This window comes from Papio anubis, chromosome 9 (assembly GCF_008728515.1).
Source record: "Papio anubis isolate 15944 chromosome 9, Panubis1.0, whole genome shotgun sequence".
Classification (NCBI taxonomy): domain Eukaryota; kingdom Metazoa; phylum Chordata; class Mammalia; order Primates; family Cercopithecidae; genus Papio; species Papio anubis.
In genome coordinates, this window is record NC_044984.1 from 36643344 (window position 1) to 36664010 (window position 20667).

The 20667-nt window shown below is 37.7% G+C and overlaps 1 long non-coding RNA gene across 3 annotated transcripts; it reads right to left on the reverse strand.

Annotated features, from left to right (window-relative positions):
* Positions 1–360: 360 nt before the first annotated feature.
* LOC110740664 lies at positions 361–19820 on the reverse strand. Of its 3 annotated transcripts, none has more exons than XR_002515614.2 (4): positions 14580–19820; positions 13956–14059; positions 704–1720; positions 361–403 (listed from the first exon to the last, which is right to left on the reverse strand). It is a non-coding gene; the product is annotated as an uncharacterized LOC110740664 (long non-coding RNA). The 3 variants fall into 3 exon arrangements; XR_002515615.2 differs by lacking the exon at positions 361–403 and having other exon boundaries at positions 410–791; positions 1622–1720; XR_002515613.2 differs by lacking the exon at positions 361–403 and having other exon boundaries at positions 410–1720.
* Between the last annotated feature and the right edge of the window lie 847 nt (positions 19821–20667).

Genomic DNA, 20667 nt, shown 5'->3' on the forward strand with positions numbered 1-20667 from the left:
AGTACATAAATGAAGCCACAACCAATCTGCCAGCTGACATCACCATGAGGCTAGATGTGCTTTCTCTTCGGCTCTGTGATATGGTTTGGGTTTCATCCCCTCCAAATGTCATGTTGAATTGTCATCCCCAGTGTGGGAGGTGGGGCCTGGCGGGAAGTGTTTGGGTCATGGGAGGGGATCCCTCATGAACATTTTGGTGCTGTCCTTGCAGTAAAGTGAGTTCTTGCTCTGAGTTCACACTGGTTGTTAAAAAGAGTATGGTACCACCCCCCGCCCCCGCGTCTTGCTCCTTCTCTCACCATGTGAGATGTCTGCTCCCGCTTCACCTTCCATCATGAGTGAAAGCTCCCTGAGGCTTCATGAGAAGCTGAGCAGATGCTGGGCGCCATGCTTCCTGTACAGCCTGCAGAACCATAAGTCAATTAAACTTCTTTTCTTTATAAATTACCCAGCCTCAGGTATTTCTTTATAGCAATGCAAAAACAGACTAACACATGCTGTTTCCCACTTTTCCACCTCTGCAGCCTGCTCAGCCACTCAGAGAAACATCCTAGCTGCCACCCAGCATCGAGGTTACACCATTGTCCATGCCAAAGGACGTGATAGAATAAAGCTGGATTTATGCAGATGCAGAAAAATGGTCACCTAAGCTCTAAAACAGATCTGTTTGTGCCTACAGTCCCAAACACCCTTGGGATCTCACCAGTTCCTGGCTAACTCTCTTTATAGGCAGCTCAGAGTCAATCCACAGGATCCTGTAGACCCCATACCAAATGTCATCTCTCCACAACCTGTTATAAAGTAATGACAGCCACACATAACAATGGCAACAAACATCCTGAAGGAAGCTGTAAACCAAACATGCCTACTATGAGTATAAAACTAAAAAGAAATTCCATGATTTGGGCAAGCACTTCTGCAATTTGGAGAGTTTCTCTGGAAAACTACTCGGCCTCTAGACCTCAAGCTTAAGTGTTCCCTCTTTAAGGAAGCATCTGATCCTTTACATTCCCATCCAAAACTACCCATTCCCTCAAAAACTAGTGCCTACTTCTGCTACCACAGGGTGCAGCCTCGGGTTTGTGGGGCCTGAACCTAGTACAATTTTCAAGACCCTCTTTAAGCAAAAGAATACAAAATTACAAATATAAAATTAGAATGCCAAGATAATATTATTTATAAAGGGAAAAATTAATACAAATTTTCAAAATCTGAAAAATATACTACCTATCCAAAATATAGAAAAAAACACACCATATTTCATTAATTAATGACGTGATTTCTCTAGAATACCTTTCCTACCTGTTTTCCTACTTGTTGGTTGCATACTCTTTATCATCTCTTCAACAATAATTTTGTAATATTACTTTCCATAGAGAGAGGAGAAATAGAATTCGGTCTTTCCTATGCTACAGTTGATCAGAATTTTTTTATTATTGATAGTTGGGCTTTGTAAAACATGCTACTTTATACACAGACAAAATCTCTGTATTGTTACACACACAGAATTTCTGATAAATTCTACTTCACATGATTCTTATCAAAAATACATGGTTGTCATTATGTATGAAAGATCTCCCATTAAAACTGAAGATAAATGAGAATCAAAGCCTTTGCTTACCGTTTTACACATTGAATGATGGGAAGAATTTTCCAAGGATGAACTTCTGGCTCCATACATGTTCAATCTTGTTTTGTCTCCACCCACTTTCTTTTGGAGCTAGGAGTGTGCAATATATTCACGTCAGGTTACAAACTCGCCCTGCACTGTCATGTCCCAATGCCAGGTGAGTTGGCACAATGATCAATGCAAGAATTCCTAGAAGACATTTCTAACCCAAGATGATTAACAATAGCTTCAATATACATGGAAGCAACTGAAGAACACATAAACATATCCCACTAAGTCCAAACAAAATGCATCCTCAACTCAATTCCCCTTACTGAAATCCCAAAAATGCCCACTGCTACTCTTATGTTATTTAACACAAGCAGAAGTGAGATTCATGGGAAGTCAGAGTAGAGAGAAAGTGTGCTCTTACCTGAGTGTGATTAAAACAGCTAACATTTGCATATTTTACAAAAACATATGACCATGTGAACACTTTGCCAGGGCCTTGGAATAGGCCCAGGGAGTGAGAGTTCTGAAGCTTAAGCTTCATTAACTTCACAGAAAAATCCATTTCTAATCACTGCATTTACCAGATTGCATATTAATTAATTAATGATGATAGCTGGGAAATGATGGCTAATGAAAAGGAAGAAGGCAGGCAGATCTCGCAGAAACTGCAGGATTTTGAATGGATAGAGACTATTCATTTCAAGACTGCAATTTCAAGACACATAGTGTTGAGGATGCTGGCGGGGAGCAATAGGATGTGCAGGAGGAGATGCAGAAGCCCCTGGAGGAGATGTTGAAGACCCTGCAGCAGATGGAGGAAGTCATGGGTTTAATTCAGGGCAAGGTGCAGTGAGGATGCTGACTGGGAAGGCACTGAACATGACTCCTGATTGTGTCTCGCAGGCTAAGGAGTTTCTACCAAAGGCTATGAAGTTGGAGCCTGAGCTGGTGGAAGCCTGAAACCAGCTGGGTGAGGAGTACTGGAGAAAAGGGGGTATTGCAGCTGCAAGAATAATGTCTCCCTGCAAAACCTATTGATGGTGCTTCACCAGCTGTGGACTAACACTGGAGATGAACATGTTTATTATGTCATGGACAGCGACCAATAGGCTAAATTGGCTGTGAAGGTGAACGTGCACCATGGTCGCTCCTAGCATATTCTGGAGAATGCATACTTTTCTCTTCACTTCAATATCAGTCAGAATCCTAAGGTGTTCCAGAAAGCCTCTGCCTAGGTCCAAGCAGAGAAGGTTGACAGGACAGCTTCCAGCAATTCTGACCTTCATCAAAACAGAGTGATGTTACAGAAACATGAATGAGTAATGAGAAGATCCTGGGGACTTTCCTTGAACTGCAACACTGGACCCTGCCTGGCCAGAGCCCTGGCAACAAGAGCAACTCCTGGAATCCCTGGAGAGAGGAGCCAGCCTCCTTGATAGCAAGGGAAGGATGAAGAACAAAAAGCTACAGAGCTAAGAAGCTTGCACTCAGCCCATCTAGGCCCTTGTGGTGATGGGTGCTGCCCAGTCAGCCTCTGGACAGAAGATGACCCCAGAGCTCAAGCTACTGAGCATGCTACATTGTGTCTTAGTCCATTCAAGTTGCTATAACAAAATACCTTAGACAGTTTTAGAGACTGGGAAGGCTAGGATCAAGACACCACCAGATTTGATGACTAGTAAGGGCCCTTTCCTCACAGACGTTATCTTCACGCTGCACCCTCAGTTAGTGGAAGAAGCAAACAAGCTCCCTTGGGTCTCTGTTATAAGAGTACTAATCCCATTTATGAGGATTCCACTGTCATCATCTAATCACTTCCCAAGGCTCCACCTCTTAATATTATCACTTCAAGGGTTAGGACTTCAACATATGAATTTGGTGGGGGACACATTCAGACTATAGCATACGTTTTCAGTATATTTACTTATTCAGCATCAATTTAGTGAGTTCCCACTATATACTAGGTGTTGTGTGTCAGGGCCTAGGAATTCCACTAGGAGTTAAATCAGGCATAATCCCCAGTCACATGGAATATAGAGCCACAGGGAGGACACAGACATTGATTAAATTATCACACTAATAGCAGGATGATTACAAACTGAGGTAAGTGCTGAGAAGGAGAGAATCAAGCCCCATGATGAAGGATCTTGGCCTATTAGTTGGTTAAAGATAGCTTCTATACAAAACAAGACACATGAATCTGACGTTTGAAGGATGAAAAAGAAGGAACTAGTTGAAGACGATCACCTTTCAAAAACAGCATCCAAACAGAGGAACAGCCTGTACAAAACTGCTGTGGTAAGAAGGAGCTGGAAATTATCTGTTGCTTTTCCTAATCCACTCTCTACCCTTCTTTACCCTGCCTTGCACCCCAAAAGGTTAACCTCTAGCTATCAACCATATACTTGGCCCTCTGGCTTCTTACTTTTAGTAAATTGTTTAGGGTATTTAGTTTCCTGATTGGCCTTGGGTTGGCTATAGCTGTGATCTTCTTTCTAAGGCACAGTTCCAATTGGGTAAAGTTACTCAAAAAGCTTTATCCTATAGCTACAGCTAGCGGCATCTCAGGGATCTGTAATTATTCCTGCCTCTTGTATCTACATGGACCTAAGTCCTTGGTAACTAAGCTTTCAGATGCTTCATCATCTCCTATTGACTTCCCTTAACCTTTCCCATATCCTTGTAAATAGTCCCTCATAACTCTCCTGGGTTACACTATTTGAATGCACCAGCTAGTTCCTGCTGGAAATGTGATATATGATTATCCCTCAGTATTGTGGAAGATTGGTTCCAGGACTCCTCAAAGATACCAAAATCCAAGGATGCTCAAGTCTCTAATGTAAAATAGTGTGATATTTGCACATAACCTATGCACATCCTCCTATATACTTTAAATCATCTCTAGATTACTTATAATATATAATACAATGTAAATAGTTGTAATACTATATTGTTTAGGAAATAACGACAAGAAAAAAAAGTCTACATATTCAGAACAGATGCTTTTTTTGCCCAAATATTTTCAGTCTGACATTGGCTGAATGCAGTAGCATGGAACCCACAGATACAAAGGGTGTACTGTAATACATGTAAGAAACCAAAAGAAGAAGGTTATGTGAAATGGAAAGTGTGGTACAAGATGTGGCTGCAAATCTCCCTAGGAACCAGACTGTCTAGAGCCTTCTAAGTCATTTTGAGAATGTGGATGTTTATCCTAAGAGCAATGCACTGACATTGAAGAGTTTAAAGCAGAAGAGACATAAGAAGGTTTGCTGTTTTGACCAAAGCTAGACTAGAGTGGGTTGAGAAGTAAGTGGGAAGTGAGAAAATGACAATAGCAAGAATTGTTATCATTCATAAGAAGTTTGGTTTTGAAAGAAGGAAAGCTTTAAGACAGAAATTGGATAAGGAATATATGACCAATTGCGAGTTTTATTAAAAGATAAAGGAGAAAGAGAATGGGAATGTAGGAAGGAATGTAAATTCCAGGTAGGAGAATGCAGTAGGATGTGCATGAAATAAATATAGAGAGGGTTAGAGTTAGAAGGCAGGAAAAGGCACAGACGATGGCACTGGCCATAAATAGACAGAGAAGCCCCTGTTCTGGTGTAAAAGAGAAGAAGATGGATGCAAACAGAAGCCTTTGCATTTGCATAATTGTTGGGTAGCAGGAAATTGATGGTGGCTTTCCGTCGATTCACTTCAACTTTCTTTGTAAGACAGAAGGAAAAGTTATTCATGTCCAGCATCAGAGAAAAAGTTGGGGTGAGGTGGGGAGAGTTCAGAGATAGCAGTGAAGACAGTTTGAAATGTTTGCTGTTAGAAATGGAAGTGCAACTTGGATCAGAAGGTTGTAGTAGGAGTGTCATGCAGCTTTGAGAACACCTCTGAGTTTCAATATTGACATGAATGTTCTCCTTCCCCACTCTATTTTATGCCTGCTAAGCCCATGAGATTTAAGTGGATCTAGCCTGGACTGTGACGCTACACTTAGACATAGGACAAAGAATTGAATTATTGGCCCAGGGATGATATGGTTTGGCTGTATCCCCACCCAAATCTCATCTTGAATTGTAGTTCCCATAATCCCCATGTGTCATGGGAGGGACCCGGTGGGAAGTGATTGAATCATGGGGCCAGTTACCTCCAGGCTGTTCTTGTGATAGTGAGTTCTCACAAAATCTGATGGTTTTATAAGGGGCTCCCCACCACTCCCACTTTAGGTCTCCACTTCTCCTTGTTGCCACCACGTAAAGAAGGACATGTTTGTTTCCCCTTCCACCATGATTGTAAGTTTCCTGAGGCCTCCCCAGCCATGCTGAACTGTGAGCCAATTAACCCTCTTTCCTTTATAAATTATCAAGCCTTAGAAATGTCTTTATTAGCAGCATAAGAACGGACTAATACAAGGGATAAACACATGACCCAAGCTAGGCCATTCCAAGTCAGGCCTGAAATTTTCATTACCATTATCACAAAGGATGTTCTTTCCCTCCCACTGGTATTAAAAGTATAAAGAAGCCAAATGCGGTGGCTCACGCCTGTAATCCCAGCACTTTGGGAGGCTGAGGTGGGTGGATCACTTGAGGTCAGGAGTTCGAGACCAGCCTGGCCAATATGATGAAAACCTGTCTCTACCAAAAATACAAAAAAAAAAAAAAAAAAATAGCAGGGCATGGTGGTAGGCACTTGTTATCCCAGTTACTAGGGAGGCTGAGGCAGGAGAATCACTTGAACCTGGGAGGCGGAGGTTGCAGAGAGCCGAGATCATACCACCGCACTCCAGCCTAGGCAACAGGAATGAAACTCCATCTCAAAAAAAAGTATAAGGATAATGTAAGGTTAGTTAAGGCTGCTCAATGTCATCTTGTCATCAATTTGGAGAGAAACAGAGCCCTGGTGATACTGTTTGAATGTCTAGATCCAGCCATGTCTGAAGCTTGACCACTCCTTTAACTTTCTACTTACATAAGCCAATAAATTTCTATTTTTGCTTAAGCTAGCTTAAGTTGGGTTTCTGTCTAATTTACACATTAAAAATTACATCATAATCATAAATTTATACTCCTACCAATATTTTATCTCGCTTTCTCCAGAAATGCTTCACTGCTTGAATATAGGCATGGACAAATGTAGGTGACTACTGGGGTGTATTTAGGGGAAGGGTTTTGCCAGGAAAGTGAACAACAAGAAAAAGGCAGAAGAGAGTGAGTGTAAGCCTCATGGCCAACTTTCTTTCCTTTAATCTATATGCCAGAGCACATGTGCCTGAGCTTAGGATTACAGTTAGAGAACACATATATTTGAGGTTAACTTCATATTGAGAAAAATTGAATCTGGTCACCCCTCCCACTCTCTCCACCCTCAACTCCCCTACCACTGGCCACAGCAAGGAGATTCCTGGCAATAATACATATCCTGCAGACAAGACTGCTTCTGGAGTGACATGTTACTGATATTAAAGAAAGAAGAATCGAATAGGGAACCAAAAGAAGTGGGAGATAACATTAAAATGTAAAAATAAGTCTAAAAAATTTTTAAAAAGAACTTAGGCTGTTGTGTCTCCAGATACACCAGAGGTAACAGTCAGCAATTGTTGAAATCAAGACAAAGTGTGAAGGTTAGTCTTTCCAACTGCATAATCTTCATATTTTCCTATCAGGAACAGAGCACAGGAAAATGCCATAGGCCCATGAATCATCTACACTTATGCCTGGCAGGAAACTTCTAATAATTTATACATTCCATCTGGTTGCAACTTAAAAGACTAATTACCAGTGGTACCAACTAACACTAATGATTAATGGGTGAGATTCTTAAAAATGAGGCCAACAGGAGCCCCAAACTCAGCATGACTACAAACAGACAAAAAGTTTTACTTTGATATAAATAGATGGCATTTAGAGCTTTCAATCTGGTACAGGTGAAAGTCAGTCAGTCCCCTTGTTGAGTAAATTATTTAAGCTTCGTTCTAAAATCAATAATTTAATTTAAAATGTCACTTGTGTCTTTGCATTATCACCTCTACCTTCTGAATAACTAAGAACATAAAGATGTTTTTGAAAGAAGAAAAGGCCATCTGGCCCACCCTAGTTACCATTTATGGTTAATTATTATTAATATTAATAATTTTACATAAAAGCACACAAACCTTGAGGCTTCTAAGTCCTTCAGTAGACATTATAGATCAGGCAAGTCTTGCTAAGCCACAAAGCTGAAGAAGTAATTAGCTACTAAATCGCACTGAAAAAAGTATTTAATCAAAATAAAAGTTGAGCTTCTGTACAGTACGTAATGACCTTTTCCTGAAAGACTATATATTTCCTCATCCCATTTTCATACCAGATTCAATTCCCATTGCCCTTTGAAGTCAAAGTCACCTTTGTACACAGAAGATACAGGTGAAAACTTAGAAAGAGATGAAGAACAAAGTTCTAGTTTTATCTTAGACAGCTTTATAAAGCATCACGCAACCTTAAAAAACATATATATGGTCACTTTAAAATACAAATAACTTGTCTCAGAAAATGCCTTTTTCAAAATTAGGCTTTCTCTTTATAATGCCTGTTTTACTTTTGAAATATTGTAAATAGAAGATGTTTTATTCCATCATATATTGAAGATCAGAAAATTACTGTGACTTCACTGAAACTATACTGTTAGTAATCACAGTTTATAACATCTTAGTTCATTATTGAAACCACTGCATCAGGTATTCTCAAACTTTTTTGTCCCATACATACTTCTTGTTAATTCACAGTATTCATGCTTTTATAGCTTGTATTCCACTAAAAAAAAAATCAAAAATTCTAGGATTTATCACATTTATTATGTCCTTAATTATTATTAAAACAATATAGAGCACAGAATGAGAGATAGACAATTTCTTTATGCAAAACAATGGAAATAATCTTAGGGGGTAATATTTGGAAAGCTCATAGCACAGTTACATGACATAGAGCATTTAATAAATAGAATAATTGTCACAAATGTAGTTTTATTTTTTCCTCATTTCTTTGGTTCACTTTTCCTTCTTCCCTTTCCCCACGTTGGGCTATTGGTTTTATTCTCACATACTGCACATCTCCCAGCATCCCAGAGAATTATCCCATGATAATTATTATCTGCTTTTCCTCTTTTCTCTTAATAAGTTCCAACATAGTCTTTTTTTTTTTTTTTTAACTGAAATCTTACTAATTACTGTCAAGCCTCTTCTGTTTGCAAATAATCTCCTGAGGTCTTCTGCAACTATATTCTCCAAAGCATTTGCACTGCATCACCACCACAGGACATCCGTCTTTCTGCTGTGCCCCACGCGAAGCCCAGCAGCTTCTCCCCACCTGTCTAATGCACGACGCTTTCTACCTGTCTTCTCAACTTGTTCTTCTCTTAACTCAATAATACACACACTTGAAGTCGGGGGAAGTTCATGGCACATAAGTAGATTTTACATTCTTCCAACAGCAGCACTTCCCCAGCCTATAACCTCTGGTCTGTACTATTTTTGTGCTATTTAAAATAGGAAAGGAAGAGAGGCAGCATCGCTGACTCAACAGGAGGCTGCATCTAAGCCCAGTTCTGATTACAAGTGTCAAGTTCTTTCTGAAATATTTCTGAGGAGTGAGAGAACGAGCAGATTTATAGAGTACATACTTCACTGGTTTTTATTTTGGTGGTACGTGTAGATGAGAAAAGATTAAAAGCCCAAACAAATGTCTAAATCATTGTGCACACTCCTGTAGTACATTTCCCAGCCATCAGCACTATGGACAGCACTCTGCAAGGGAAAATCATCCCCCGCCTTGTTCCTCCCAGGAAATGCAAGGGAAAAAAGTCCCAAAGAATTAGGAGGGAATATCCAAATTGTCAAAATATCATCATTCTCATGAAATATATCATGAGAAAAAAATGATTCAATTTTTAAAATGAATTATCTTTGAAGTTTTAGTACCAAAAACTAATTCAAGGGTTTGGGTGTGGTGCCATTCAAGGCGTGATTTATATTTAAGATTTAAGGGCTAAGGATACTATTTTGCCCAGAAATACAAGGCTAGAGGAAGACTAATACAGTGATTAGAAAACAAGAGAGTTTCGTATCTCGTGGTGCTGAATTCAACTCCCAGCTTGAACACTCTAACCAAGTAAAATCAGACAAGTTAAATAACCTCTCCAGCATCTAAGCATTATGTATGACATTCTCAAGTTTATGTAAGCACTATCTGTATAATGGGGGCACTAGTGCCTTGCTCTTAGATTTAAGTAGAGCAATGTCGGTAGCATGATTTGCAACCATTAAACTAGTTGGTGGCAAATATTATATAAAATTTACTTTTAAAAAAGTTGTCGTCATAAATAAAAAGAAATTGAAATCTACAATTCAAGTTCCTATTTTACTGAGGATAATATTTGGGGCAGAGGAGCCTTCCCTAGCTTTCCAAATGACACTAAACAAGAAGTAACTTTTTTCCCACCTGAAACCTAGTCTTCCTTCTATATCTCAATCAGTCCCACTCACTCCTGGCATCCAACTCCTCACCACTTTCTTTCCTTTCCAACTGATAATGTTCCTGCCTTTGAGACTGGTTTTTATTTCAGTGTTAAAACATCAGAGTCCACTGCTTATGCAGCCAACTTTCATATACCAAAACATTCAATACTCAGTATGCAAAGGAAAGATGTTGATTTCAAAGGCCTTTGGGGGCAGTATAATAATAAGGGTCAGATTACATGTGTGATCAATTTTGGCCTTTTGCATGTCAATTAACGTATTGCACTTGGATGTTTTATTGATGGCAAATCCTATAGAGAGATGTTATTATGCTCATATTTTAATGTCTTAGGGTCAGCATCTCACACACAGATATTCACTGGCATACATTCAAATGCAGAATTGCTAGCTTTATCATTTTAAATGATTTAAGCCAATGAAAGGACACTCCATTTGTTTGCTCAATAGTCAATTGAAATGGAAACGGTTTGCTGAGTGCATCTCCCTTGAAAGTCTCTTCCCCTCTAGTGCCAATTACAGAATATGAAAGGCATACTCCGCACAGCTTGCTCAGGATAATAAATCACTAAATTGGAAGCATCGCTTCCCTTGCTGATTTTGATAAGAAAATTAATAGAATTAGCAGCTTATCTGCTCGACCAGGAGATTCACATTATGAAAAAGAAGAGAAGGGAAGAAAAAAAGAAAAGAAAAAAGAATGAAAAAGAAAAGAAACGGAAATCTGTTTATATGGCCAGGACTGCCTGTATCTCTTCCTGGTGACAGGGAGACAGTTCAGATAGTTTCTTTTGGCGCCCGTATGGTGATAAAGCTCTGTTGGAAACAAAGCAAGAAGCACTATCCATTATTGTCTACTTGTTCTGTTTTCATGCATAATTAAAGCTGGACAAAGCCCACATTGGATCAGACATTAAATAAGGCTGCATTAGGCAAAGTCCAGCAGCAGTCCAACCACTAAGAAACAAAAATTCTAAACAAATCAAAATTGGTGAAATTGAGATTATTTTCCAAAAGAGGATTTACTCTCTTGCATTTTCTTGGAGAAGGGGCTGTTGCAGCGCTTTTTTTTCTTTTTGTCCAGGAGAGGATAATTGTTCGCAATAAAGCTGCTGCTCTTGAAACAGAATGGAAAGACAAGAGTCGTTTGTTAAAGAAGACTCTTAGTAGCCTCCTGCCTGCTCCTTTTTTCTTTAAATATATATGAAGATCTGTAATTATTTCTTTGAAGAACATTTTTCAACAGCTGTAAATGATAATGAACCAATCACTGTGTGCTCTTTTTTCTCTCAGCAGCTGCAGAGCTCCCCATTCAACGCAATTAATTGATATTTGTAAAGTGCTTTGAAACTGAGAAGTGGAGCCTCATAAGTGCTAAATATTGTTCTTACTGCTGCTGCATTAGAAATTAACAAAGCCAGCCCCTCTTCAGATAGGCCTCAGAAGAACAGCAGTAATTCCAAGTGTCTAAAACAATAAGCTACAACTCCAAGGCACCCAAAATAAGATTCAGATTAGCAGACCTTGTTAAGAAACATCAGAGGTTAATCGATAAAGATTACTGAAAATTATATGTCAAGTGTCGAGCAGAATAAAACGTTAACTCTGCTACATGCATTATTTTCACTGTTTCCTCCAAAATGTCAGTTTGTAGCATGCTTTTTCTCAAAATGCACTTCTCAAGCAATGTATGTTAGAGAAAATAGTGCTTGTTTGTACAACATGTCTAAGTTGAGACTTTTATAGATCCTAAGACAGCATAGAGAAAGTTTGGCATTTATATTACTGTCTTTGGGTGAAAAATTCCTCTACCAAACCAAAACACACTATAGATGATCTCAAACATTTCTTATTTTCTGGCAATATATAGATATTGAAAAATGTTTGAGCGCCAGATGTTGGTATGGTTTCCAGCAGACTTCACTGTTTTCATTCAATATTTTCGTTTTTTAAAATCTTAACTGATATACCTTACACCTCTGCTATCTACGTCACTGACAGCATTGGTCATAAGAGGGGTTGGTACATTAACAATATACATTTCAAAGCACAAAGTAAAAGAGAGTCTTTATAGAGATATCTCACAGACATAGCTGCAATTGAAATATTATTTCTTGGGACAATAACTCTAGAGATAAAGTCATAAACCTGCTGGCATCCATTGCTGTTAAGAAGAGCTATGGGTAGCAAAATTCTGCCCCAATGATAGACCAAGTACATGGATACGTTTTCCTTTCCCTGATTCTAAAAAGCAGCAGCTTGTTTGAAAATCCTATGTTGCTAAGCAATTAATTGTTGACCATTCAATACCATTTCTTGCGCGGTGGCTCAAGCCTGTAATCCCAGCACTTTGGGAGGCCGAGACGGGCGGATCACGAGGTCAGGAGATCGAGACCATCCTGGCTAACATGGTGAAACCCCGTCTCTACTAAAAAATACAAAAAACTAGCCGGGCGAGGTGGCGGGCGCCTGTAGTCCCAGCTACTCGGGAGGCTGAGGCAGGAGAATGGCGTAAACCCGGGAGGCGGAGCTTGCAGTGAGCTGAGATCCGGCCACTGCGCTCCAGCCTGGGCGACAGAGCGAGACTCCGTCTCAAAAAAAAAAAAAAAAAAAAAAAAGAAATAGAGATAATTATAGATGGTTAGCACCACCTAGCAATGCTTACACACACATTTTGAAACCAAACAGAGGTATCTGTAAGTCAGACAACAGAACTAGTAAGCATGCATACATAATAACTCTACAGGGGGAAAAATTACAGAACACTATGTGATAGACATATCCAAGGCAATCCACTCATTTTTATGCTACTAAAACAAAAATTGTAACCCATGCAAAGTTTGTTTTTTAAAGGTTGCAGCCAGACTTGATACTTTTAATTATAAGGTGATAATTTTTTCAGAATACATGTCTTCAGTAAATACTTTGAACACTAGAAAATCTCAAGTTATTTTTAAACCTTCCCTATTGTTAATCTAAATGTTTAAGCAGAATTACAAAGTTTTGTAAACTTAAAGCAAGAACCTGTGGGCTCCTTTTTCCTATCTTTCTGGCTGTCCTGAGGTTGTCAAACAAAGTCAAACTTAATTTCTCTCTAACCAGGCAGGACTGGCTAAAAAAGGCCAGTGAATGACCCTGCTGAAATATGTGCAGATTAAGATAAAAAAGAGAAGGAAATAATATTAAGGCTCCTCTCCTACAAAATTAAGAAACCTAATGTAGCTCTCCAGAACAAGAGCTCTGCACCTATTTGCTTTCAGAATATTTATGACCTTTCTTTTAACATATCTTACACTAATCTCTCTCCTACAAAAAGGTGGTTTTATTTAAAATGCTGAACAATCTTGACAGTTCTCTCTTCAACAGAGTGATGGGACAGAAAAGAGATTTAGCTCACCAACTTTTCTTTCAACAGGAAATGGGTTTTAATTTAAAACGATGGAAATCAGATCACATAATCATGCAGCCAAAAAAAAAAAAAGAATTTGAGAGAAAGAATAGGAAAGATTTTGTTGCAAACTTTTAAAAATCACTTTACAATTATAATCTGATTGAATCCTCGCAATTCTGGAAGAGAGGTATCATTGCCCTCATTTTAAAACAAGAAATCTTACTGCTCTGCAGAGTTCACGGAAAAATAATTTAAAAAATAAAAAAAATTGAGAAATCTGAGGTTCATGCAGATTAAGAACTTTGCACAAGAGATGGCACTGAAATTTAAACTTAGAAATGTGTAACTTCAAAGTGCACACACTCCCCCATGCCATATAGTCTCCAAGTCTGCTACAAACCAAACCCTTTTTTTAGTTAGTTGCCATAGCAAATCACCTGCAGAATGAGAGACATCGCTGTACTGTTGTGGTTAAGAGACTGTCCGTGAGTCCACAGCTTACCAATGGTGGCCTTAGTGAAATTCTTATGTTCTCTGTAAACTGAAATAACAATATACCTCAGTTGTCAGTTTTGAGAATTAAATAAAATAATCCACATAAAGCCCTTGACAAAGAACCTAGCATCTAATGAGAGCTCAATAAGTGTGTTCTGTTACTATCATTTATAACTATATTACTGTGGCTAACACAGGGCAGCCTTTCTGTCCCGATTTCCTTAATAAAGAAACAATATTGAATTTATTTTTAACTACTAGAGAAACGGTAAACAGCTGGGTGGCATCACCAGGTGTCTGACTAATCACTTGAAACCTTTCCCAAATAACATCAAACGATTTCAACCTCAAGAACAGTTTTCATCCATATCTGGCTGAGCACACCTTTCAAGGCTTAGCACATTTGTTCTGCACTAATAATAAAATTAGATTATGCCTACTTCATATAAGCAGTAAGAAGCTAATCCCTCATAAAGCACAGTCTAATATGTTATTTTTTTAACCATGAATCAACTAAGCTGCTGACCAAATAGATCTTGCAATGCCTAGTAAGTACTATTTCTTACCTCGTAATTTACTTTCTGACTTTGTTCATTTCACGTAGATGAACTCAAATCACACCTGAAGCTTGCTGAACCTGTGCTCATAAATTTCAGTTGACCTATAATTTGTGATACCAAAAAGTCAATACAAAAGAACTAGATTCTTCCTTCATAAGTTCAAATACTTGCCAGGTTCATTAAAAACAAACAAACAAACACAGATTCTGGAAATGAGACAATGCGTTCAGACCTGGCTCTCGTTTGCATTGCTGTATCTGCAGTGAAAGACACAGGGATAATTTAGTGAGGCAAACACATTGCCTCCGTATCTCTTTAAAATAGAACTAAATAGCAGCAAATATGAATAATCCTGTTAAGTCCTCAAGAAGCTTCAAAGAGTTTAATTCTGCATTGTGCCTCTCAGCCCAGAATCTCTTTAACCACACAAATGATAATGACTATCTTCAATGCTTTTCCACTATCGGCGATGTTGTGTTTTAGTACAGGACTGATTGACTCTGACAGTACTGCTCTTAAACATAGATAAATAGGTTTTCTCCTACAACTTTGAGGGTCACTATGATCGGTTAAACTGTGTCTCTCCCCCTCCACTGCCCCCACAAAAAATTCATGTTGCAGTCCCTTAGAATGTAACTATTTTGGAAACCGTCATATTTGGAAACTTTATAAAGGTAATCAAGTTAAAATGAGGTCATTAAAGTGGGCCCGAATCCTATATGACTGATTTCCTTATAAAAAGGGGAAATTTGAACACACACGGAGGGAAGAGAGTGTGAAGACACACAGGGAAAAGACAGCCATATGACTAGAGGGATGCATCTACCAGTCAAAAAATACCAAGGATTCCCAGCAAACACTAAAAGCTTCAAGAGCCAAGGAAAGATTATCCCTGAGACAGCATGGCCCTGCGGACACCTCGATCTTGGACTTCTGGCATCCAGACAGTGAGTCAACACATACCTGTTGTTTGAAACCATGAAGTCTTTGGGACTTTGTTGTGGCAGCCCTGGGAAACTAACAGAGCCGCCATCACAGCCCATTTCTTCAGTGCCTGTTTCTCCTGGGAAAATTAAACATTCTTTTAGGGGTGGAACACTAATTCCAACCCACATGACAATTTTGATGAAGTTTTAAGGAATCCTGGTGTGTTGCTTTGGAACGAGTTCTCAGGTCAAGTCCAAGATCAGCAGAAAAGTACACCATGACCACTTACTTTAGGTGCAGGAGGAGGCTCATTGTTATAATGCCACACATTTGCTATGACTACATTAAACCATCAGTCATCACTGCCGTAGTATAAATTATTTTCTCAGAGGATTTCCAACATAGACTCTATGAGAGTAGAATTTTGTAGAAATGATTTAAAAATAGATTGAGAGAAACAGACATTGCCCTTGAGAACAGGTCTAGGGAAGAGCCCTGTGTAGCCTGAGATTACTTGAAGACCCTGGAACCCCAGAGATCTAGAAAGCTGTTCAGAAGAAAGGAGAAAGGACAATCTCTTTCACCTACAATCACAGTTTTGTCCAGAGAGCTCTGCTGCTTATCTCTATCAGGATATACGTTTAGTGATTAAAACACCAGAACCATCAGATTCCTATTCAACTATAATGACCCATCCTTATAGAATACAAGACAATGTTTTTGTCACACAGCAGTTCCATATTAATTATTGCATATCATGGATCATGGTAAGTAAAATAGTTGGGGCAAGAAAATAGAAGACCCGTGTTTAAAAGGAAATGATTACATAATAAAGTTGTATTCCAGGTCAAAGGAAGAGGATAGTCAATTACTAGGAGTGAGCCATTCTGCTAACCACCTGGAAAAATGGTAAGTCAGATCCTTACTTTCACACCACAAAGGAAAACAAATCTGGATGAATTGAAAGTCTAAATATTAAAAATAAAAATACGGGCAGTATTTCTGTAATCTCAGTGTGGGAAAGCCTTCCCACGTAAGACTCAGAGGCCTAAAGAAAATGACCGATTCAGCCAATAACAAAATTAAACATTTCTAAGATTTAAAAATACTATTAAAATGTTAAAAGACAAATAGCAAACTGGAAAAAAAATGGTAAACATATTTATATATCCAAGTGAACACTGATTATACAAATTGTTGTAAAACATAATAATGTCTTCTACAGTTTCAAATATAAACAGCATTAATTCATGATAACAAAAGCAGATAAGTTGATAAAACTAAAGTTGAAGTGACCCAAACTTCTTGTATTATCTGAGGAAAGAGTAAGAGCAACAATTAGCATTACACTCTTATAATCTAAGCTTGTATGTTGTAATAGGTAATAAAAGACTAATAAAATAATATGTAGCTTCCAGACTAGAGGGAGAATATGAACCTAAAGAAAGACAAAAAAAGAGAGAAAGGAACAAAAAAAGAGTTAGGGCAAATAGAAAGCACACACTAAAATGTTCAAACTAAAGTGTTTTTCAACCCAAGTACATGCATAATTACAATAAATGTTCATGAATAAGTTCTATAATTAAAGATGAATATTTTCAGATTTGAATTTGTTTAAAAAACAAATTATAAGCACTATATAAGATACATCTAAACTGCAAGAATACAGAAAGAGTGAAAGTAAAGAAGGTGAAATAAATACAATGCAAAAACTAATCCAAAGAAAGCTGATGTTAGATTATTGAAGAAAAAATATAAATAAAAAGGTATACTTTATTCTAAAAGAATCAACCCACAAGAAAGCCAAAACAGTTCCCTATTTGTATGCATGTAACATTACCTCAAAAATTTTAAAGCAAAACTTGACAAAACTACAAGGAGATATACAAATCTACACTCACAGTGATTTTGAAACACCACACGAAATCAAGAAAGATGAAGTAAATGTGAAGACTGTAATTTGCCCAAATGCACATTTATTGAAAACTGCACCCAATAACTGTGAAACAAATAATCCTTTGAAAAACACAAATCATCCACAAAACTTGTCTATATGCTGAGCTGTAAAGCAAGTCTTAAAAAAATTCAAAGCACTGATATCATACTGAGTTTGTTCTCTGATTACAGTGCAATTAAGCTTGAAATCAATTTTTTAAAAAAACAGAAAATTACCTAATATATGGAAATTAAGTAATAAATATCTAAATAACTCATAAGTAAAAGGAAAAAAATCACAATGAAGTTAGATTAGATTTTTAGCTGAATGGTAACAAAAAACACCATTTGCCAAAATTTGTGGGATGCAACTAAAGCTGAGTTCGGAGGGGAATTTATAATCTTAAACACATATTTGGAAAAGTAGAAAACTAAAAATCAAGTAAGCATCCATCTCAGTAAGCCTAAAAGGAGCAAAATAAAACCAAGATAACAGAAGAAAAGAAATCATAAATCTAAAAGCAGAAATTAATGAAGTAGAAAAGAAACATCCAATAGAGAAGATCCACAAAGCAAAAAGTTGGTACTAAAAGAACTAATATAATAAGATTGAGCAAAAACCAATGAGACGTATCAATTTTTTTAAATATATAAATAACAAATATCAGAATAGAAAGGGAGTCATCACTACAAATGCTACATAGGTATAAAAAAGATAACAAAAGAAAATTATGCACTACCTTATGCCAATAAGTTAGAAATTTTATATAAAATGTACGAATCTTAGAAAAACAACTTATTTATTGTAACTGAAACAAGAAGAGACAGAAAGCAAAGCAATTTTATATTTTAAAAACAGAATCTGCATTTTAAACCTTCCCCTTGCTCCCCCAAAAAAGCAAAAATGCCTGACCAAACAGCAAATTCTCCTAAATATTTAGGAAAGAAATAATGCCAATTTTAAACAAACTGCTTCAGAAAATAATAAAAAATAAAGAGAGAACAATTATGTACACATTTTATGTAGCTAGCTTTTCCTTACTATAAAAAACTGACAAGGAAGGACATTATATGAAAAGAAAATGACACGCCAATTTAACACATATGTTAAAAGCTTCAGCAAACTATTAGCTAACAAAATCAGCAACTTTTTATAAAGAAAAGTATACCTCATAGCCCAGTTGAATTTATACCAGGAATATAAGGTTGGTTTACTATTCCAAAATATCAATGTAATTCACCATGTTAATAGAGGAGAAATATCATTTCATTATCTCAGTAGCTGCATTAAAAGCATTTGATTATAGTCAACATCCATTTACAACTTAACACACACAGAGATACATAAACATCTTAGCAAACTCGAAACAGAAGGGAACGCTCCTAATCTTAAACCTACTTATCAAAAACAACAATATCCACCATATCAAATGGTAAAATGTTGAAAGCAATCCCTTTAAGATGCAAATGAGACAAATATACCGATTACAGATATTTTTATTAAACATTGTACAGGAGGTGCTAACCACTGCAGTGGAGCCAAAACAGGAGATAAATGACCTATCTATTGCAAAGAAAGAAAGAAGCTTTTATTTTTCTACAAACAATATGACTGCATATATAGAAAATCTAAAAGAATAATGGGACAAATATAACAACAATAAAAAGACAAAGTATATGAAAAGGGAGCTTGCAAAAAAGTTGACATCAGACAAAGGAGAGTAGTCTCTGAGAAATAAAAAACAAACATGATACATCCTATCATTGCCTGAATTTAGTCTGTAGACGACAGAACAGGGAGGTGAAAGCCAGGCAGAGCCCAGAGGACTGCTCTAGCTGAGGAAATGGAGCTTAGAACCCAGGCAGAGCAGGACAAACAGGGTTTGCAGGGTCAGGAAAGAAAGAGTTGAACAAAGATAATCCCAGAGATCTGCAGAGGTCCTTTTCTACATAGTATTCAGCAAAGTAGCAATCAGCACACATGTGAAAGGACACTACCCAAGGCCAAGGAAAGAACCATCCAAAAGGCTTAGAGAAAACAGTATTCAGTATTCACACACAGGCCAGAATAGTGCCTATGCCCATGAGTTAAACTGAAAACCTCTTAGTAGACATAGCATTGGGTAGAGAACTCAAAAGGATTTTGCCTCAATAGTGGAAAATAACTTGTCCTATACTAAATGCCGATCTGTCCCTGCCTAAAAAACGCTCAAAGTTTGAAAGGATCAACTGTTTCCAGTAACTTAATTGCATCCCAGAACAAAGCTCAATAATACTTATAAGGGCTGGACGCAGTGTCTCACACCTGTAATCCCAGCACTTTGGGAGGCCAAGGCGGGTGGATCACCTGAGGTCAGAAGTTGGAGACCAGCCTAGCCAACATGGTGAAACCCTGTCTCTACTAACAATACAAAAATTAGCCAGGTGTGGTGGTGGGCACCTTTAATCCCAGCCACTCGGGAGGCTGAGGCAGGAGAATCGTTTGAACCTGGAAGGCAGAGGTTGCAGTGAGCCCAGATCATGCCATTGCACTCCAGCCTGGGCAACAGAGCAAGATTCTGTCTCAAATAATAATAATAATATTTATAAGAATACAAAAATATGTGGCACCCAACAAGGTAAAAGTCACAATATCTGTGACTATCAGATTACCAAGTACGGAAAGAAACAAGAAAATATAACCTGAAATGAGGAGAAAGTTCTATCAAAATCAACTCAGAGGTGACACAAAGATTAGAATTAGGACATTAAAAGTTATTATAACTCTTCCAAATGTAGAAAAAATTAAATACAGACATTGAACATATTTTTAAAACATGAATTGAATTTTAGAGATTAAAAACTACATGTCTCAGAGGAAAATACACTGCATGGAATCAACAGCAGATTAGATAAGGTAAAAAATATAATTAATTTGAATGCATCATAATAGAAATGTTCCAAAATGAAGGACTCAGAGGAAGGAGGGAAGGAAGGAAGGAAGGAGGGAAGAAAGGAAGGAAGGAAGGAGGGAAGAAAGGAAGAAGGGAAGGGAAGGAGGAGGGAGGGAGGGAGGAAGGGTCGAAGGATCTATGTGCTATAGGGCAACTCTAAGCAACCTAAAAACCATGTAATTGAAATTCCAGAAAAAAATGAGAGAGAAGATTGGGAGAGAAAAAATTATTTAAAGAAATAATGATTGAATGCTAAATTTGATGAAAATTACAAGCCCACAGATCCAAGAAACCCAAAG